The following is a 19,915-nucleotide window of genomic DNA, read 5'->3' on the forward strand; positions in this document are numbered from 1 at the left end:
GGACTCTGTCAACAGAGCAACTGCAGGGAATAGCTTGGAGGCTGCCTTAAGGAGACCGGTCCCAGTGTCAGGGATAACAGCTGTGCGGTGGAGATGGTGCTGCAGCACCGCAGGAATTACAAGGCAAGTAGCAAGACAGTTACCTGAACTTCTGGTGCTCAGATTATTTAAATTACACTGAAAGCCTTGAGATGGTCCAGGAATGGGAGGACACAAAGGTGGCTGAGAGCCAGCAAGGAGCCATCCGTAAGACATTCAGCAAGCAGCAATTGTGAGAGCTGGGTAAGGGGGTGGGAAAAAGAAAAGGGGGAAATGAAAGCTTACGATTGACTAGAGAGGGAAAAAGCACATCATAAAGGTCAAACCTAAGGCTGTAGAGTAATGGTGAGAGGAAAACAGCAGAAAGCTGCTCTTCCTGCAACATTGGCCGCGAATCTTAAGGGGACGCTGTGCAGCTCAGCTGCGGCGGACTCTTCTCAGGTAAATACTAAATTGGCAGGCGATTTCCTCTTTGCTATTTTATCTTCAGATTAAAACACCTAAAGCCTTGCCGAGGGCTGAGGGTGCAGCGTGCGTGTGTGCAGAAGGGCTGCACAGACCCTCGGGGGAGCCGAGATCTCCGCTTTCTGCAAGAACGCGCGCAGCTCGGGATGGGGGCCCCGAGCGGAGGAGGCACCGGGCAGCCGTTCCCCCGTGCTTCCCATTCACGTAGAGATCGCCACGTGCGATCACCCCCGCGAGGTGCGTCTCCATTAATAATTCACTGCCATCCTTGATTCATCAAGTCCGGGAAGTTCCCAGTAAGAGTGGGAAAAAAGCAGGCGGGCATCTCCACTGCCTGCAGAAGGACTTAGGAACGGCTCCCGGGATGAGAAACCGCACAGCATGAACAAGCGAAGAGCGGTGCTCCCTTCTCTCCTTCTTACCCCCCTGCCCCCATTCCATTCTGCTTTTCACTCTCACTACGAAGCCACCACCTCAAGCACGGAACAGCCCGCGGGGTGACGGGGGATTCGGCGGCTCAGCCCCGCTATATCGCTCGCAAGCCGCTGCCCGCCCGCCCGCTGCGCACCTCCCGGCCCCGGTGCTGCAGCTCCGGCGGTTCCACAGCCGCATCGCCCGGAGTGCGTGTGCGCGGGTGGGTGTGAGCGTGTGTGAGTGTGCGCCTGCCGGGGAGGCAGGCAGCAAGGGAGGAGTTTGGCTTTTTCTTTCCCTCCCCCTCCCTTTCTCTCCCTCCCNTTTTTTTTTTTTTTTATTAATCAGGAGCACTGAATGGAAACCAATCAGATAGAGAGCCCCCTCGGCTCGGGCTGCTTGCATGCGGGAGTTAAAAAGTGCTGCTGGTCGAGCGGCAGCCCCAGTGAGCGGCGGGGAGGCTGAGAGCGGGCAGCAGGGGCCAGGAGCTGCCGCCACCCATCCCAGCTCAGCCCTGCAAGCCGGTAAGAGCAGGGCTGCGCGCCCCGGGCACTGAGCTTCGGCTGTCACCAGGCGGCCGCCTTCCCTTTCTTCTTTTTTTTTTTTTCTTTTAATTAATGTATTATTATAATTTGTAATGCTCGTATTCAGAATGTGTTTGTTGCTGGGGAGGGGGCGTCCGTCACTTCTTTCGCAAAGTTGGTGGTTGTCTGGTGGGGGCTCCGCGGCTGCGCCGGGTTCCGTCCCCTGGGGGCTGCGGGAGCCGCGCTCGCGTGCGCCGAGTCGGGGAAAGGGATGCGGCGCTGGGCTGAGGGCTGCGATGGGCAGCAAAGCGCTGGGGCCAGGGATGAGGTGAAGGCGGGCGGAGGGGTCGCGTGCGATCAGAAAGCTGTTAATAAGAATGAGAATAATGATGATGATGGAAAAGGAGAAGCATGATAAGCTAAGGTTGTTTTCTTTTCTTTCTTCTTGTTCTTTTTTTTCTTTCTTTCTTTCTTTTTTTTTTTTTTTTTATAAATAAATTAAAAAAAACAAAACAAAACTGTGTTGGCTTCCTGGCGCTACGTAGTCTCGGTGAAATGGATACAGGGCAGAGCCCTTCAGATCACAAGCAAAAGGCGAAGTGCAGAGCTGGATGCAGAGCAGCGCTGAGATGAGAGCTCCCCCGGCGCAAAGAAGGGGCAAAGGAGGAGGGGGGGGGAGGAGGCTGGGGATGCTGCGGGGATTGGCAAATGTGAAAGGCTTCATCTGGGGAAGGAAGAGGTTGGGGAGTGGTGGAGGTGGGGGAAGAAAAGGGGGTAGGCGTGCAGGCATTTTGTAGAAGAAAAGTTGGATAATTGCAGGAAGAAAGTGTTGAATTTGGTTGTTGTCAATGTTTCTAAGGAGCTGGTAGCATACTTTGTATGTCAGATAGATTGAACTATTTATATATTCACATGTATAAAACACCTACATGCACACAAACCAATACATGGGATATAGACTAAATATGTATTCTTATACAGAAGGTTGAGTCAAGAGATAAGCAGTAGTGGTAGAGGTCAGTAGCCAGGGAGAGAAGTCTTGTCACTGCTGCAATAAAATCCATATTTTATGGAGTTAAATGCAGTACTTTGTAAGTGCAAGTGGATGGTCACCTAAATAACTCCTGATGACATTCAAGGATCAAGAAGTTTAATGGCCAAAATTACTCCTGGCACGGAGACTACTTTAGTACAAATTGAGAGGATGGGGCATCTTTTTCCTTGCACTTTTGCATGATGTGAGGTTTTAAAGTTCTGATAGCACTGCATGGGGAGATTGTGTAGCAGAATTTACTCACCTAGTATAAGGTCAGTCCTTTCTCCAAACAGTTCTTCAGGCACAGCTGGAATAGAGAGTATTGGATGGCTGTTACTGTTAGTCCACGACTTGGCAAGGGTAGTAGTACATACATCCACATGTGTACTTCATGGGCTGTGTGCACAGACACATGCGCAAGGAGGGCAGTAAATGAGAGCAAGGTTATTTTCATTTCCTTTTGTCTTTGTACCCATGTGTAATAGCGCCCTGGAAATAACGCAATTCCAAGGGAATAAAACTGCTTGAGTGTGCAGACCTCAGGTTTTAATCAAAATAGACATAACTCTCCCCGTCAAGATAAAGGCTTATCTCATGTATTTGCTGGGCTGAAATCTCTATTATGCAGTCAGTTCTTTGCAAAAGTGCTTGCATATTACCTAAAGCATTCCATAAAATTGATTAACATCTGTTCCTGAGCAATATAATGCTATGGGTAATGGTGCATCCCTATTCGTTTTCTTTCTAATTCTTGTTTGAAGGCAATAAGTTTTCATGTCACAAGAGAGTCGGGTTGAGCTTGGAGGCTTCTGGTCGAGATCAAGTAGATTCCTTTACCATGGATATATACAGTTTTGGAGGCCTGGCAGCAACAGCACAATTGGATAGCTCCTTTGAACAGCCCAAACATGCTAATAAAGACTGCAGGGCTGAATCCCTTTTTCCTCTGCACTCTTTCCAGATGTTATCCGACACAGCACCGGTAAATATATAATCTCATGTGCTTCTGGCTTTCAGCTGCAATATAATCTTTCTGGACATATTTCTAGTGGCTTGCAGTTGACTTTTGAGGTGGGGGAGGTGGAGGAGGCAGCCAGTCTTTTCAGAGCAGCATAATCAGAGGCAGCAGTGCTGATTTATTTATTTATTTTTCCCAGGGAAAGTGGCATTGATTCAGTCCTGTTGTAGTTGTCTGCAATTATCCTTTGCAGCCATCTAAGGACCTAGCAAACTGGGGTCCCCATGGGGACTTATTAGTTTCTCTAGGTATTTTAGCTTTCACACCAATTCAGAGCTCCTACATATCACCATGCCAGCGATACATAGATATGGTCGTCATTTTCTAGCCAAGTTGTTCAGCTAGAAATATGTATTATAACTTCTGGCTCTTTGCTCTCTCCCTCCCTTGCACAGCATTCCCATGCAGGCGGTAACCTGCCGCTCAAGGCAGTTTCTCCTTTCAGAAAGTTTGCGTTTTGCCATCTGCTGTTTCAAAAATATTTAGTTGAGAGACTTCCTTGAAAGCAAAACACACGCATTAAAAAAAAACACGTTGTGTTTCTTTCCTCCTTTCTGCTGAAGATCTTTAAACTGCTGTAAACTTGATAGAAGTTCTGGCTGTGCTCCCCAGCTGCAGTCCTGCTTGCACTGCTGTGCTCAGTGCGCTGCCCAAGGCATGCTGGGCTCCTGGGCAGGACCCTCCCTGAGTGCACTCTTCCCTCACATCTGCTCCAGAAATTTTAGGATTGCAGCATACCAATCTACTTGTAGTTAGCAGATCCCTGCAATACTTGGGGGCTTAGAAGGAATCACTGTTGGGTTTTCCAGTGAATGCCTGTGCTCTCTGCAGCAGTCATGCAGGTGTAGAAGGCACTGACGTTTATCCAGGGTTATATGGTGGGATTCGTCTCTTGCTTAACTTTTTACAGAGCTTTCTGCTCTTTGTTGACTACTTTTAAGCTATGCTTAGTTGCTAGTGCAATATTGTAGCATTATGGCTCAAGATGAGGAGGAAATTGCTTATGGATCTCCTTGGAAATGCTGGCTAATTACTAAAATGAAAGGTAGCTGAAATCTATAAAAATGAGTGGGTAGAATCTGCTGGAAGCAGCAGGCCCCACCGCGATGGTGCCTCATCCTGTGTAATGGTTGCAATTCCTCTGGTAGCTCTGTTGCAATTACACCAGAATAAAGCAGAATTGGTTTTCAGTATCTTTTGATTATCGTGCCCATGCGGGAAGTGCCGCAGAGGGGCCCTGTGATGGGAGCTGAGTGTCAGGGAGACTTCTTAATTAACCCTTTAAAGATACTGCAAGCTGCATACACTGTGCTGCTTTCTTCAAAGGCTTTGAGTCATTGGGGGGTTGCTTCTTTTTTCTATTTTTTTTTTCCTAAATAATTACTTTGGTTTCCAGTGCTTAGAAACAAGGCAGACAAATGTCATTATCTTCACTGCCACTGGGGCCAAATTCAAGTCCTCTCCAACAGAAACCTCTGAAGTGAGCCCCCCATCCTGCGCATGAAGTTCCATATGCTGCTGAACCCAGTCTCTTCTGCAGACTCAGTGCAGGGTTCAAGTTGCAGTATAAATGCCTAAATGTGCACCAGTGGAGATTAAAAAACAAAAACAAACAAAAAAAAACCAACCCAGCAGCAGCTGGTTTGCTCTGCTGCTTGCTTAGTCATGGCAGCCCTTCCAAGGGGTCTGGAGAAATTAGGCACTCTGAGGAGAAAGATCTTATGGCATCTCAGCTTGCTTCATTCGGGATGAAGAAAGAGGAGACATAGAAGGGATGTTTTGTGTAATTAAACTCAGCTGCTATCTGCCTTTATTTGCTTAACAAAAGGTACAGGGCAGATTATTAGTCCCTGTTTGAGGTTTAAAGACACCCTTGAAGAATACATAATAAATGCAAAAACACCAGCAGTCTTACACTAAGCAGGGAAGTGACTGAAAAAGTCATCCTCTCTGTTTGTATTGTGAGTGACTCTGCAGGAGAGCTAGATGGAGGAAGTGCTGCATGAAAGCATTTTCTAAATTTGGGGTTTTTTTTGAGTGCTCCTCTTCACATCCATTTGGGTTCTTCTTGTGGCACCTCCCACCCCAAGACCTTCTCTCATCCTGCCCCAAGGACTGTCCAATATCTTTCAGGGGTCTATCTAGCATCTCCCCAGAACAGGCAACACTATATCACCTTGCACCCATAACCAATCACCGTACTTAATCCAGGTGTGGCTGGTTGCCAACATCTTCTCTGGCTTTATTTATTTTCCTGGCAGTCTGCTTGGCATTGAAAGGCCCAAAAAAATATTGTGGAGATTTGTATTTATGGTTTTGTTTGTTAGCAGGAACATTCCCTGAAGAAATTAGGATAGCTGTAGTTCAGGACTCTTTTGAGTGGTGTCCTTCCTGGTTTACGTAGCTGGAGCTCTAAAAAGAAGCTGGAAGCGATGCAGTGATTGCTTCACTGTGATAGTGCCAAAGCACCTGAAACTGCGCTGAAACATCCACCCTCACACTGGTACTGCTGCATCTTTCTTCACCCGAAGCCCCAGGACTCTCTGCTCACACTGTCCCTTTTGCCAAGCACACAACACAGAGAGCATATACATTTCCATCTGGTTGCATTCAGGAACAGTGCCAGCCTTGCTGTGTTTTAAGTTACCTGCTCAATCATGGCTTCATTCTGGCATTGTGGGCAGATATTTTATGGATTGATTAGCCTGCCTTGCCAGGATATGCATATATCTATATATTCAAAAAGTGCTTTGTTATAGTCAGAATATTACTATTAGATTTGATTTGCAACATAAATATCCATCGTATCCCCACAGCTCTTCTCTAATGACATACCACAGTACACAGAGATCGCTTTGTGAATGGCATCAGTCCTGTACTATATGGGTACCTTAATTCCTCTCAGTTAAACTAATTCTATTATCTTGCTGTAATGTTTACAGTTGCCTGAGAGATAATAGGTAGTGTTTCTTTCCAGCATTCTTGCTTCTGCGTCTAATTGCAGAACTAGAGCAGGAACACCCAGGAGAAGGGTCAGCAGGAATTGGAAATTAGCACTGAAATTAAATGTGAGTTAAATTTCTCCAGGTACTGCAGGTGCATGCTCACCTGGGTGTGAGGCAGAGCCACTTTCTCCCTAACTGCTGCATCTCCATTGCCAGCCAGTCATTCCAGTAAGCACAAAGACTGCTTTGTCAACACAATTGTTAGCATCTAGCTCTGCTTTAGTGGCACTTAACTCAAAGAAGTGTTCACCTCTGATGGTAAGCCTGTGTGGCGGTCTTGAAGCTGGCAGGACTCCAAATCTGTTCTGTACATGGGTTGGTCTGGTGGTGGGAGAGCCACATGTGTCCATGTGTCCCTGCTGGGTGCTGGCAACAAGGAGCATGAAGGCTGGTCTTGGCGTTTATGCTCTTGCCAAGGGATAGTCTTTTTACTTAAAAGAAAATCCACATGTCCTCCTCCCCCCTAGTTCTACTGCATTAACAAAAATAACAATTAAAAGCACAGTTGCTTTACGTTTTGCCCTAAGCATTCAGGTGAAAACAGTTTCTTTGCTGAATTAATTATCTTTGAGTGCCTTGTGGTTTGTAACTTTAGGGTGTCATTAGTCTGGCAATCATTATTTGACAAAAGCATCTTCACAGACAAAAAGAAAGTGAAATAGCTCCTAGTATCATGTCACAAAAACATCAATCATCGTGAGATGCTGTGTGGACATTTGGTGGTCTTGCTTCACATAAGAGAGAAGGCGTCATTGATATGCATTTGGCATTCACTCAAAATCTGTTAAGTATTCCACCATTTCTAAAATATTTCCTCACCACGCAGACCCAAGTGAAGCTGGCCTATGTATTTTGCCTCGTTTTGCAGAGGGCAGGAAGCAGATCACAGTGGAGATGTGTGACTTGCCCAAGGTCACACAAGGAGTCAGCAGCACAGCAGCAATGCTGAACTGGGACCTACAGCGAGGACCACTTGCAGCCAAGCCTCCTGCCTCTCTGCTGCTTGCTCCAGTTGTTGGAACTGATGAAAGAATGGATGGAAAAAAATCAGATGTAGGTCTCTTTTTTTTTTTTTTCTTTCTTCTTCTTATTCTTTTTTATTTTTTTTTTTTTTCATCCAGAAGAAAGACAATTATTTTTTCCAAGGACTCTATGCAGCTGCTTTGACATTCTCCCCAAAGGGCATTCTGGATGTCTTTTGCCTGTTTGTTCAGTGTGGAGGGGAGGGGAGAGGCTGGGTAAATCCAGAGCAGTCCAGGATAAGACTGAATATTTCATTCTCAGAGGACAGTAATCTGAGATGTCCCTAAGCAAGGTGGAGATGACCTTCCTCTCAGTGTCACCTCGTTGAAGCTGAAGCAGCCATGAAGATTCTTCACAGTTCCCTGCCTTGTCCATTTCCACCTACTTATGCCTGCAGGAGAAAAGGGGATAAAGGAGTCTCAAAAAAGGTTGCTGCTTCTGCATGCTGCTGCCTGTGGCTTGGGGCAGCCAGAGGTCACTCTTCCCACTCTTGTTCACCTCCATTCCTATAGGAATCCATTTCAAAGCACCCCTGCTTTGTAGACATCTAAGAAGTAGCCTTCCTAGTATATAGCTACAGAGGTGAGCCAAAGAAAAGTTTGTTGAGTAAGGACATGGCATATACCATACCCCTGTCATGGGTATCGATCTTGGTGTAAAGAAAGAGAGAGAATTAAGAAAATGTTAAGAAAAAAAACACAATATTGCATTGAATTTGCAAATTATATGGTGGGGTTAGTTCTAAGTCCAAACCACTGTGCTCTAATGTTTTTAGAGCTGGCCTCACAAACTGAGCGACTGTGGTAAGGATGCAAGAGAGCCTATTTCCTCATTTTCACAGTACGAAAAGTGCTCTGGGAGATCACAGAGTAGGAATATAGAGAGCTAGAATCCCTTTCAGGGAGCAAATTCCTTTTGTGAAATTGGTGCTCAATTTAGCTGTCACTGCTGAAAGGGAAAAAGATGCAGAAGCAACTTTTAAGTCCACCAGCCACATCCCTTTAAGCAATCCATGCTGTGCCAACCAGTTTTATAAAACTCTGTATTTCATCTAAACTCCATTTAAGTCTAAACAATATGAATGTCCTGCTACTGTACTTCCCTTCTCACTGCTGATAATTGCCAAGTTATTTCTGCTATAAACAAAGCAGCGTTCTTCTCTCTCTGTGCTTAATCATACCTGGTCCCAGAGCAGAAAGCTGTTAAAGACGTTTACTTTTAAACAGAGCAATACTCTGCACCAAAGTCCACAAGACCGTTTTGATACTTAAGTGCTTTCCTGGATCAGGATGAGGATGTCAGGATCTTGTAATGCAGTGTTTATAGCAAATTTAGAGCTGGCCCAACAGTGACCTTCAAAAATTTGTACATTTGGTGTTTCTAAGCAGTAAACTAGGAAAAGTAGGGATGGAAACAACCAAGTAAGGAGTGGTTGTCATTTCCTTTTGAATCCTCTTTAGTATAATGGAGTCCTGGCTCATTTGCACAGCATGGAGTTGCATTCCTCTTCTGTGCCTCTGCTTCCACCAGTGCCTGGGAGCAGCTGCAGGAATGCAGCACAGGGATGCCAGAACATTGCAGGAGTGCTGCGCCTCTAAGGGCAACTCCTAAACTGTTCCTTCAGGTGCTTGCTTCTTCAGGTCTGTTCTCAAGGTAAAAGCACTGCATGCTAATCTGAGGGGAAAGTGCTGGCCCACCGTATCTTATTTATTAATATTTACAGCTATCAGCACTTCCACAATCTAATCTCAAGAAGCTTTTGAAATTCAGTGCTTTTCAGAGCAGTGCTTCCCATCAGAAGCAGAACTGTGCACTCTGATCTGTAGAAAGGATTCGTCTTCCTCTTATAAAAAAATAAAAAAGAGGCTCCTTCTTTTCTCAACACAGAATTTATATTGTTATTAAATGAAATGTATTATCATATTTTAGCATTTTAAGCTGTCTTTTACAGGATTTCTAAAACTGTTCCTCATTAATCTCCTGCAATCCGTTTGTCAGATATCTCAAAGCTATTTGATATCACAGTTACTTTAAGGTATGATAGAGTTTTCCTTAGCAACAGGTTGTAATTTCAACCAGGCTGGTAAATGTGAGGTCAGAAGCTGGTTGTCACAAATCTAGGTTAAGATATACTGCACGTTCTTCCTTCCTGTTGAAATACCATCCTGAATCTTGGAGAAGTGAAAGTAAATACTGGGGTTACTTGGGGACAGCTTTTGTCCACTTGAAGTGGCTTGTTTAATTAAGCATATTTTGTGTTTATTGCAGAGGTATTTATCTTTGGCCAAACTGGCATGAAAGTCTGCCTTCACGTGGTGCAGGCCTTCAGATGCAGATTCAGTTTCGAGCCCTTGCCCTGGCCAGTATCTGTTACTTCTCTGCGGTCTGGGTCACAGGGAACAGAGCTGCTGTGGTGGTGATGCTTCCTGACAAGGGAGGGAGATTCCAGCAGCTCTCCTGACCTGGGCAGGAATATGGAAATCTTCCTTCTGGAAGCCAAACCTGGAATGGTAGGCACATAGACTGGATGGCTACCAGAGATCACAGCTTCAGTAAGTGGTTGTCTTGGGCCAGGTCAGTGCAATCCCAAATAATGGGGGTGTTTTGTTAAGTCCCAGGCTTTGTGTACTTGGCTATGTCAGTGACAGAATGTAGGATATAGCCACATAGTCTGTGGCTAGAGGTTTTCAGCTCTGTGAATGGTGAGGTGAGCACACAGAGGAGATACTCAACCAGCCGCTTAAAGTCCTTCATTTCCTTTGAAGATGGAATGGTGAAAGGTTTGCTGTGTTTCATATACACCGCTGGTGATAGCGCAGGACTCTAGTTGATTCCAGCTTTGTTTATAGGAAGTGCTGTGTAAGGGTGATGGGGATTTGTTTTCAGGCACCACCTAACTTTGTATTTTCTCTGTCCCTTATATATTTCTTTCTCTATTGGACTGTTCCATGCTCATCTGTTGTTGTTTTATAACAAAATGATCCTCTGCTCAGCTCTTTGCACGTTGCCTCTGGGAAGACAAGACACATCAGGAAGCCAAAAGTTCAGTAGACATCATTGTGTTAGAAATAGGTTTCTGTCCTCACATGTTGTGTCAAGGGAGTGGATGAGCTTGCTCTGCACCTGCTGGTGTAGCGTGGACTGACTGAATGGAGCTGAGACCAAGCAGGATTCATTCAGTTGGGGTAGGATGAGTTATTGTAAATAACTGAGCTGAGCCATTAGAAATAAGTTGCTAATGTAAGCAAGATTAGCTTGATGTGCTGCCTGAAATGAGATATTAGAGATGATAGGGAGAGAGAGAAAACTTTTCATTTAGATGGAAACAGGACTGATTAATTAAGCAGTAACGAACAAGGAAACTTGCCTTGAATTGATATGAGGCTTGCAGTGCTAATTTAACACAAAGTACAGCTCCCAATTTGTTATTAAATTAAAATGGCTTTTAAAATTGTTTACAATTTTTTTTCGTTATCTTTTTCTGTGTGGCAAAATGATTATTCTGGCTAGTTAAAGAAACCAATCAGAGCAACAGAAAGAGTAGGTTGGTGGGGGGGAAAATTGTCCTGTTGTGTAATTAAGAAATATACACTAACATCCATGACATCATGAATAAGCACTTCAAAGTAGCAAGCGTGCTCTGTATTGCATATTAAACTAAACAATTAGCATGCTAACAAGCTGCTCTGGACATATAAGGAAAAGTCATTTCACTTAAGGAAAAGACTGATTTTTGCTTTTGTTTTTGTCAAAATATCTGCTCATCTTACCGACATGTATCAATAAGGGATAAAGAAGGAACATTTCTCCCTCTTCTGCCTTTCCTCTTTCTTGCAATTTTCAGAATAGTTTTAATTTGTTAAACTTTGTAGTTACCCTGTACAAGGGAACTTTCACAACCCCTCCCTATGAAGGTGTGTAACGGGAATGCAAAACATTGTGCATGATAGACAGATCCAATGGAACAACAGGGAAAATAACCTTTTAGTGACATTGCTTTCGCAAACAAGTTTTACTCTGACAAGAATGATTTTATGTAATTTATCATAGGATAGCTCAACAGTAGCAATTTGTCATGCATTGTGATGTAATTTGATGGGTTCATTTCTTAAATGAATTATGGATTATGGATTACCTCTGTATATCAACAACAGAGCTGTATCTTTTATGTAAATATTCCCTCAACTTTTTCTTCCTCTTCCAATCCATTTTCCATCATACAGAGATGACTTTTCTTCCATCTAATCTTTCTACTAATAAGGTGTTTAATAATTGAGCAGTCTAAAAAATGAGCATATTTCAAAGGAGTTGGTATCAATAGTAGTGTAAGAGCCTCAGGCAACAAAAATGTGGATGAGGCTACCAAAGTTTTGGAGTCAGGATCCCAACTGTCTTTCTGCTTCAGGCAGCTATTTTATTAAAGTTGGTATTAAACAACACTGCCTAGGGTCTGATTAACAATTTATGACTTCCTAAGAAGGATTAGCACAAGCCTATCATTTTTATATTTAAATCTTAATTTGCATCTAAGAGAAACCATACTCAGGTTTACATTTTCATTGTTGATTATTTTTATTATTACTGTTGTTGCTTCAGAAAAATTGCTTATGTGAACATTGCTGGCACTGATTTATTGTATTGATCTTTGAGTACTTTGTCCGTTTGTATATGTCAGAGGAAAAGCTGGCCTCTTGTATCATGTGATGGGTCTGATCCTGCAAAATGATGGATATTGTCTCTTGCTGTGCTCAGTTGCTTTTCAGTGCCCCTGAAGCCCACTGGGATGGATTGGAATCAGCACTTGGCAGAGTCAGGCTGAGATCTGCAAACGTAGGAGCTAAATGTTGTCCAGCTAATGTTATTTTAGACGGTGAAATCCAGATATAAATGCCAGAGGCTTGCCAGACACGCAAGAATTTCTTTCTTGACATTTACTTTGTGCAACTAGTCACATCTGTCTCAGTGATAGCTTTCAATGAGCCTCCCTGTCCAGCTTCTTAGGTTATTGCTGGACATCCCCTGTTAGGAGGGATCCTGGTGATCCTGATGCTATCTGCTGGGAAGCAATGGAGCAGGAGTTGCTGCTTTTTGCTAGGATGCTAGCAGGCAGAAGGAGAGGTGAATAGATATCGTTAACATTGCTGGCCAAACTTTGCTCACTTGCATTAGTACAAAAGCAAGACAAATACATACACCTTAGTGGAGAAGAGTAGAACTTGTTCCACTGCAGGCAAGGCTATTTTCAAATAGAAAATAACAACAATGATATGTTCTGTTATCTTTCTATTTTCAAATTGACCTAATGTTCCCCTTGACTTTCTCTTCTCCAAGTTCATCTGCTTCAGGAAATTGTGTGGCATATCTCTCTCTTTTTTTTTTTTTTGTTTTTTGTTTTTTGTTTTTTCCTCTCTGTTTATTTTCATTTCTGGTATATTTCAGTAGATTTAACACACATTTCACCAAGGCTTGGATAGAGTGGTTAAAGCCTGTGGATCTAAGGGAAAAGGCTGTCAGCTAAGGGCTGTGAGCTAGTTCACAGCAAGGAAGATGGGATTTTTGTCCTCTTGAGCTTCCCTCATCAGTAAGACATTAAAAGCCTGAAAAGAAATACTGATATTGAAGCATTTTCATTTCTTTATCTGAACTCTCAACATCTCCATGGCTTTTCTTTTAATCAATAGCTTAGTTTTTGTCTTGGGCTCAAGGGCTTTAAGTTTTAAAATACTGGAGCCATCATCTGAAAACTGCCAGTTCTTCAAAGCAAAAAATAAGCATCAGCACAATCAGAGGAAGATTTCTCAGGTGCAAGGCTTTTCAGAACATGACATACTAAATTTCAGTTGTAGGGGTGTATTCATATTTCAAGCTACTACTGTTAGAAGAACTCTGAGTACTTCAATCATAATGTTTTCCTGTGGCACTCAACATTCAATGTGTGCTTGTGGGCCATTACTGTCAGTGGGATTTAGGCAAAAGCTCAAAAATTGTGCTGAATCAGGGACTAAGCAGTATCTGTGTGGAGTAAGTCCCTTAGATTCAGGATTAGCAGCACTCAAGGTTTCTATCTTATTTTTCAGTTCTGGTTGAGATTTTAGCTGGTCACATTCTAAGTCAAAAGAGGAAAACATATCTTATTCCTTTGACTTCCAGTGAGCTATTAGGATAAGCATGAGCTGAAAAACTGGTCCAAGAAATCAGAAGAAAATGCATGAATATATTATCAACAGCAGACATGCCCACAAACTGAAAGCTGTCAGCTTGCCTCCTCTCTCCCACTGAAAAATCCTCAGCCATAAGCCAAAGAGCAAAAGCAGTATCATGGGACTTCTGTGGCCAATGACACAACAGCATGAGCAAATAGTTCATATTTAATCTGGGGAATTAATTATTTATCCAAACTATTCTACAACATATTATTATTTATTGGTTTTACATTAGTGCCCACAGGCCCTAATTGCATAAAGCATTGCTCCAACCAAATAGAGTCCCAGCTGGAAAATATGTTCAGGGAAGTCAGTCTTGGTTGTAAGACAATTTGACCAAAATGTGGATAACTTTGCAGCAAATTATACTAGAACAGAGTGGCTAAATAAACTCTGCCCTGTAATAGATGTGTAAATTAAACACATCAAATATGCTTTTCTTCAATTAAAGCATACTTATTAAAAAAAAATAGCTGAACAGCTGGTATATTATGATTCAATCTGTAATAACTAGAATGATTTTTAAAGTCTTCTGTGTACAGAATTTTCTGGTGAGGTCAGTGTGATTTTCACTCACAAATATGGCTTCTTGGTTCACTTAAATGAATCATAAATGAAAAAAAAGCAAGATAAGTAATGCACAAGAATATATTATCTATCTTGAAAAACAACATGGAATCAGGTACAACATAAGGATATCACAATTCTTGGTTGAGAGAAAGAACTACAAAATGAACGGTGTCATACAACGTGTTCACTAGATAGTACGAGAGGTCAGTGGAAGCTGTAGTATGTGTCTTTGTGGTCTTTAGGATAAATTCTGCACTCAGTTTTCTCATGTATTCATAGATTGATCTGTTAACATTAAAGAATATATACAGATAAATATATATAGCAGCATAGGGCTTAATTGTAATTCTTCAGAATGTTCAAAACTGTATTTTATTTCTATTCCATTGCTGTGCAGTCTGAATTAGACAGTAAACTGCCCAACTCCAGTCAACAGGAACTTTATGGTTATTGTGTTACTTTCTGCAGCAACAAAGTTTTGTGGGAAATGTCGACTTTGTTCTACATCACTACAATAACACAGCACAGTTTGCAGATACAGACAGAGAGGTTGAATATCCTGTGGACATTTGTTTCATACAAATCTCTAAACCTCCACCATTAGATGATGATTACTAATCAAGTTCCACTGCATACTGGTGCACTTAAATTTTATCATGGATATAATTTCCAGGAGAATGTGTGAATATCAGCCCATGGTAGAATGTCAGCTGGCCTGAATCCAATCCATGAAGTCAAATTCCTTCACACAGTGAATGCATTTGGATACTGAACTGAGATTACGCTGTGCTAGTGACTTCATCTTGACATGAATGAATGAGAGAAATGTATGAAGTAGGAGATCTCTCAACATCTCCTCCTACCTTGTTTTCTGAATTTCTTCAGAATGAGCACACACCCACCCCTGCATCCACACCTCAACTTTAAATGGGTTACTGATATCCAGCTCTGCACTTCACTGCATGACTCTTTCTGCTGCTCTACCCAACTCTGAAATGTGTCCCTCCAGGTTAGCTTGCATAAACATAAAACCTCAAATTAGCATAGCATGCGGTCATTGCCCTCAAAAACCAGTAGTTTGGCCACGTCCAGTGCATATTTGCCACTTGCTAATGCATTAAAACAAACAAACAAACAAAACAAACAGAATCTGGGCCAAGTCCTTAATTGGAGTAAATACATGTGTATCTTCAGTAACTTTAAAGAGCTGTCATCACCTTTACCATCTGATGAACTAGCATCTGTGACAGCAAAGCAGTGTATGCTTTGGAGCACTTGGACTATGCATGGCTTCTGCCCGACTAAAAGGATGCCAAGGTTAGGGAGAACATTTTCACAGGGACAACCTTCTGGTTGTTGCTTGCTACGGAGAACAGGATGTATACCTAGAAACTGCAAGCCTTCAGCACTCCTGAGTACTGGATCTGGGCACAACTCACATAACCTCTAATATCAATACTCTATATAAGCTCAAACCGTTTCCTTGCAAAGTCAGAAGTCTGGATGATGTGCCAAAAGTAGGAGGCTGAACTCTTTAAGTCCCATAAAAATGAACTCTTTAAAAGCCCTGAGCAAAGAAGGAAAAGGATGTGGGAGCAGCTCCCACCAGAAGGTACATTTTGATTGTTTGTGGGATTTTTTCCTTTATCAGACATGCAAACAACAACAACAACAAAAACCAACAAAATACCAGAGTTGGCATTCTAACCTGACTTTTGCTCAGGATAGGTTACGTGTAACAGCCTCATTCGTAGTGCCATGCAGGCCACTGGCACTTAAAAGAAATACTGTCAAAGGAAGAAATGTAGAATAACACTTGTGGAAGAAACTACATTAAGTAGAATTATACATGATATGATTATATCTCCTTTTAACAGCCTTTAAAGTTCTGTCTTTTTTCTTTTTTCTTTTTTTTTTCTTTTTTCTTTTTTTTTTTCTTTTTTCTTTTTTTTTTTTTTTCCCAAAAAGAAAGACATACAGCATTTATCTTTTCTCCGCAATGCTGTGGATTGCTAAATGCCTCTGGAGGAGGACTATGAGGGAACAGCAATGAACACTCTCCAAAAGCTTTTCATGAACATTATTTCAAAAACATAATTCAGCAAGAGTGTTTATAAGGCCTTGCAAGAGAAATTCTGCATCTTTACTTCATGATCATGTGCTTGTCTCATTCAGTAAACTATCACTCTGCACCTGGCTGGCTGGCATCATACATCTTTCAATATGTTAATACCAGCATAGATAGGATACCTCAGGGGACTGGCAAGCAGACAGGTTTTGAAAACCTTCTACCTTCAAGGCCCCTTACTCAAACCTCAGCTGGAACAGATGCCAGCAGCCAAAAGCACCATCAGTACCACCTAATGGCTCTTCAGAGGACTGTAAGCAAAACAAGTATTTTCATTCCCTTTCATAGATAAAAAATAAATAGTACGGGTTGTAGTAATAGTGTCATCTCTTAGGACTTTCAGTGGCACTGTGGCACCCATGAACTATTAGCAGAAGTGGTATGGAGCACAGTGCTGCTAGCCTGTGCACTGGCACAGTCCCTGAAAAACTCAGGGTAGGGAAACTTTCACTGCTGCTGTTTGTTCTGTGGAGACATAAAGGTCTTTGGCTTCCACAGCTGTCAAATGTCGACACTGCAGAAGGACAGCATCAGTAAAGGAACTGAAAAAAACTAAATGTTTGTCCCAGTGTACTTGACTTGCAATGGAAGCAAGCAAGGTAAGGATATGTGAACCTCTGAATCTTTGTACAATATACTGAGTTACTCAGAAAGGTCATAGCCTTTGTTTTCTCATATCTGCAGAGAAATACAGACAGGGCAGTCTCTTATCTGAGGATGGAATTAACTTTTCTCACACTCTAGTTGTTCAGTGAAAGATCTGCTGCGGTATACATAATGTATTCAAGCCATGTGTTGAAAATTAAAACACTGATTTGTGATATCACCTACCTTGAAGGGAGAACCAAAGGTACCCTCATTTCTACAACTATCCATTAAAAAACAGTTTCTAAAAAGGAACTGGTTGATTTAAGCTTTGAGTAGCAGTGCCCTTCCTTTCATAAATAATTCTTACCTGTCCCGAGTTCAATTTTATTTTTATTCTTTTTTATTTTTTTATAATTACATGTATTCTATCACTCGCTTTTATGGTCTTTTCATCCTGAAGCAGATTGTTTGCCCTCAGCTACAGTAGAGAAGTTACATCATGAAGCCAATGATATCTTATTTAGGATCTTGCACAGCCACGCACTGGGGTCTGCAAATTCTCTAAGTATTTAGACACCATAATAAAAGCATAAGCTTGCAAACAGACACATATCCATAAATAGAATAAAGTAAATGGATTTTACCCTCTTATGAATAGATATTTATGCATCTAAAATGAATATAACTGTTCAGATCATGCGGACATCTGGTTTTTTCCAATGAATTCTAAGTTAGACCTGAAATTCAGCCTTGAACTTTCATTTCATCAGACATCCAAATCATTATTTCTTCAAGGGAAAAAAAAAAAAAGAAGAAAAAAAAAAAAAAAAAAAGCAAAGCAAAACCATGACATTTATAGCAGCTGGGGACATGATCTAGTTTTCGGTCTGGTCAAATGACAGAGCTTATGCTTGCTCTTATTTTCATAGGATTGTTGTTCTTCCCTTTCCACTGAGGACCCTGGCAGAATTTTCAATGGACTTCATGAGTTTGGGAGGTTGATATCTTACCTGTAGATTTTAATGATTTTTTTCTCAGCTGACATAAGAATGGTAGCAACGAATCAGACCTTTATGTTTTAATTTTTGATGGTGTTTGTTTCATTTCTGAATCCCCTGTATTCCCATTGTCCACTCCTAGTTTTCATTTTCTTTAAATCTCTGGCTTGTTAAGAGCAAAATATTATTAGTCAGTGATTTTAATTCTCACTAAAAATAATGTGGTGAAGTTTCTAGCTTTTGGATATAAAGAAAGACTTGAAAACATTACTTCTAACCAGGAGGAAATGATAGAAGAATAGTCATCTTTGTTATTTTCAAGTCAGTCCAACTCATGATTTATTTAGTCATGGAATTGGCAATAAGTTTAATTTAACTGCAATAATTTATTACTTTGTTATCAACTTGTAACTTATTACACTACAAGCAAACTTTCCTCTCAGCTTTATGGAGCAAAGACGGCTTCAGGATCCCATTTCTCTGTTCATGTGGTCTCCACTGGCTCATCTGAGTACAATCTGGCCAAAGACACATTGACTTCTTGGTCACAAACAGCTAAATCAAACAAATATACCAGCTAAAGGTGAATGATAATGGCTGTAACACTTAGCATTTGCACTGTTCCTTTATGCCCAAGGGCTTTAAAAGTGGGAACTAATTAAAATATTCATGGTAGTAGCAGTTCAGAGAGATGCTAAGTTGTGTTCTTACTGTAATAAAAGGCTGTGGTGAGTTGGGAAATCTCTACATTTCTCACTAGGAGGAGGTAGCTTTAAGATAATCCCTCTGTAACCTCACACATCCAAGTCCCACACTGGAGACAGCGCGCATCTAGACTTCTACATGAACATCAACTGGTTTGTTTTGTTTTTGGTTTTTTGGTTTTTTGTAAGAGGTTTACACCTTGACCATATTGCCTTTGCTTCAGCTATAATGGTGCAAAGGGGCTGCAGGGCTATGGGACCTTCTGCCTTTGTCTGTTCATGACCAGACACAGAGGGCTGGCAAGGCACTTATTACTTGCCACGGGTTTAAAGAAAGATGACTAAGCCCTAGAGCATTTTCAGATGAATATTGCAGAACAAGAAAGAAAGAAAGAAAAAAAAATCCCCTCTTTTCTGCTCTGCTGTAGCACCATCATTTTGTGTTTTCTCCTTGAAGTATGTGATGCCACAAGAAATTAATTACTTTAGCAAAAAGAAATAGGATTGTAGGGGAAAAACAGATTTGTAATATTATCCTGATTATAGCTACAGGTAAGAGATAATCTCCTGCTTTCGCTTGTAGGGGAAAAGATACTTTGTCTCAAAAAATTACTCAAAGAGAATCCATTTTTTATGAGACCTCTAGCAATAAAGAAAAGGCAAAAGCATAATCTCTGGACTTTTCCATTTACTTATTTGTAGAAAAAAAACTTGTGGGACTAACTCGCATTTCAGCATCTCATTGCTTATTAACTTTAGCCAATACCCCTTTTCCTGGAATCGAGTACAGTGCATGGTGGTGGCAGAATCTCCCTAACAGGCAAATTAATTGTGTAGGTTGTGCTTGTGCCCTCTGAACCGAGCTCTCCCTGCACTCTGTGGTACTGTCACAGAGCTGCTGCCAGGATGCAGTGACTGTTCTCTGTGAAACAGAACTGCCCACCAGGCAAAGACAGGGTCATTCAGGATGAGAGAAGGAGCTATTAACGAACAAAGTTTTAGACATTAAATGAACTTTGAAAATGAGCAGCACATTCTGTTGGTTTGGCCAGGCTCCCATACAACTGAAGTTCATGGCATTTCTGAGCTTGCCCAGCACACATCATTGAAGGTAATTTTTTGGCTGAAGTGATATTAAGCTGCTTTTCCTTGTAAGGAAGGAGGTACAGACCAGCTTCCCTCTCCACCTTCAGGCACAGAAGT

General features: G+C 41.9%; 1 protein-coding gene across 1 annotated transcript in view; it reads left to right on the plus strand.

The window, feature by feature from the left end:
- The first annotated feature begins 1,251 nt into the window (after positions 1-1,251).
- LOC107309558 (cadherin-6) overlaps positions 1,252-19,915 on the plus strand; it is a 103,321-nt gene continuing 84,657 nt past the window's right edge. Inside the window, exon 1 of the mRNA XM_015854470.2 lies at positions 1,252-1,439. The gene's annotated coding sequence lies outside the window, so the exon portion shown is untranslated. The remainder of the gene's footprint in view (positions 1,440-19,915) is intronic.

Source organism: Coturnix japonica, chromosome 2, assembly GCF_001577835.2.
Source record: "Coturnix japonica isolate 7356 chromosome 2, Coturnix japonica 2.1, whole genome shotgun sequence".
NCBI lineage: Eukaryota > Metazoa > Chordata > Aves > Galliformes > Phasianidae > Coturnix > Coturnix japonica.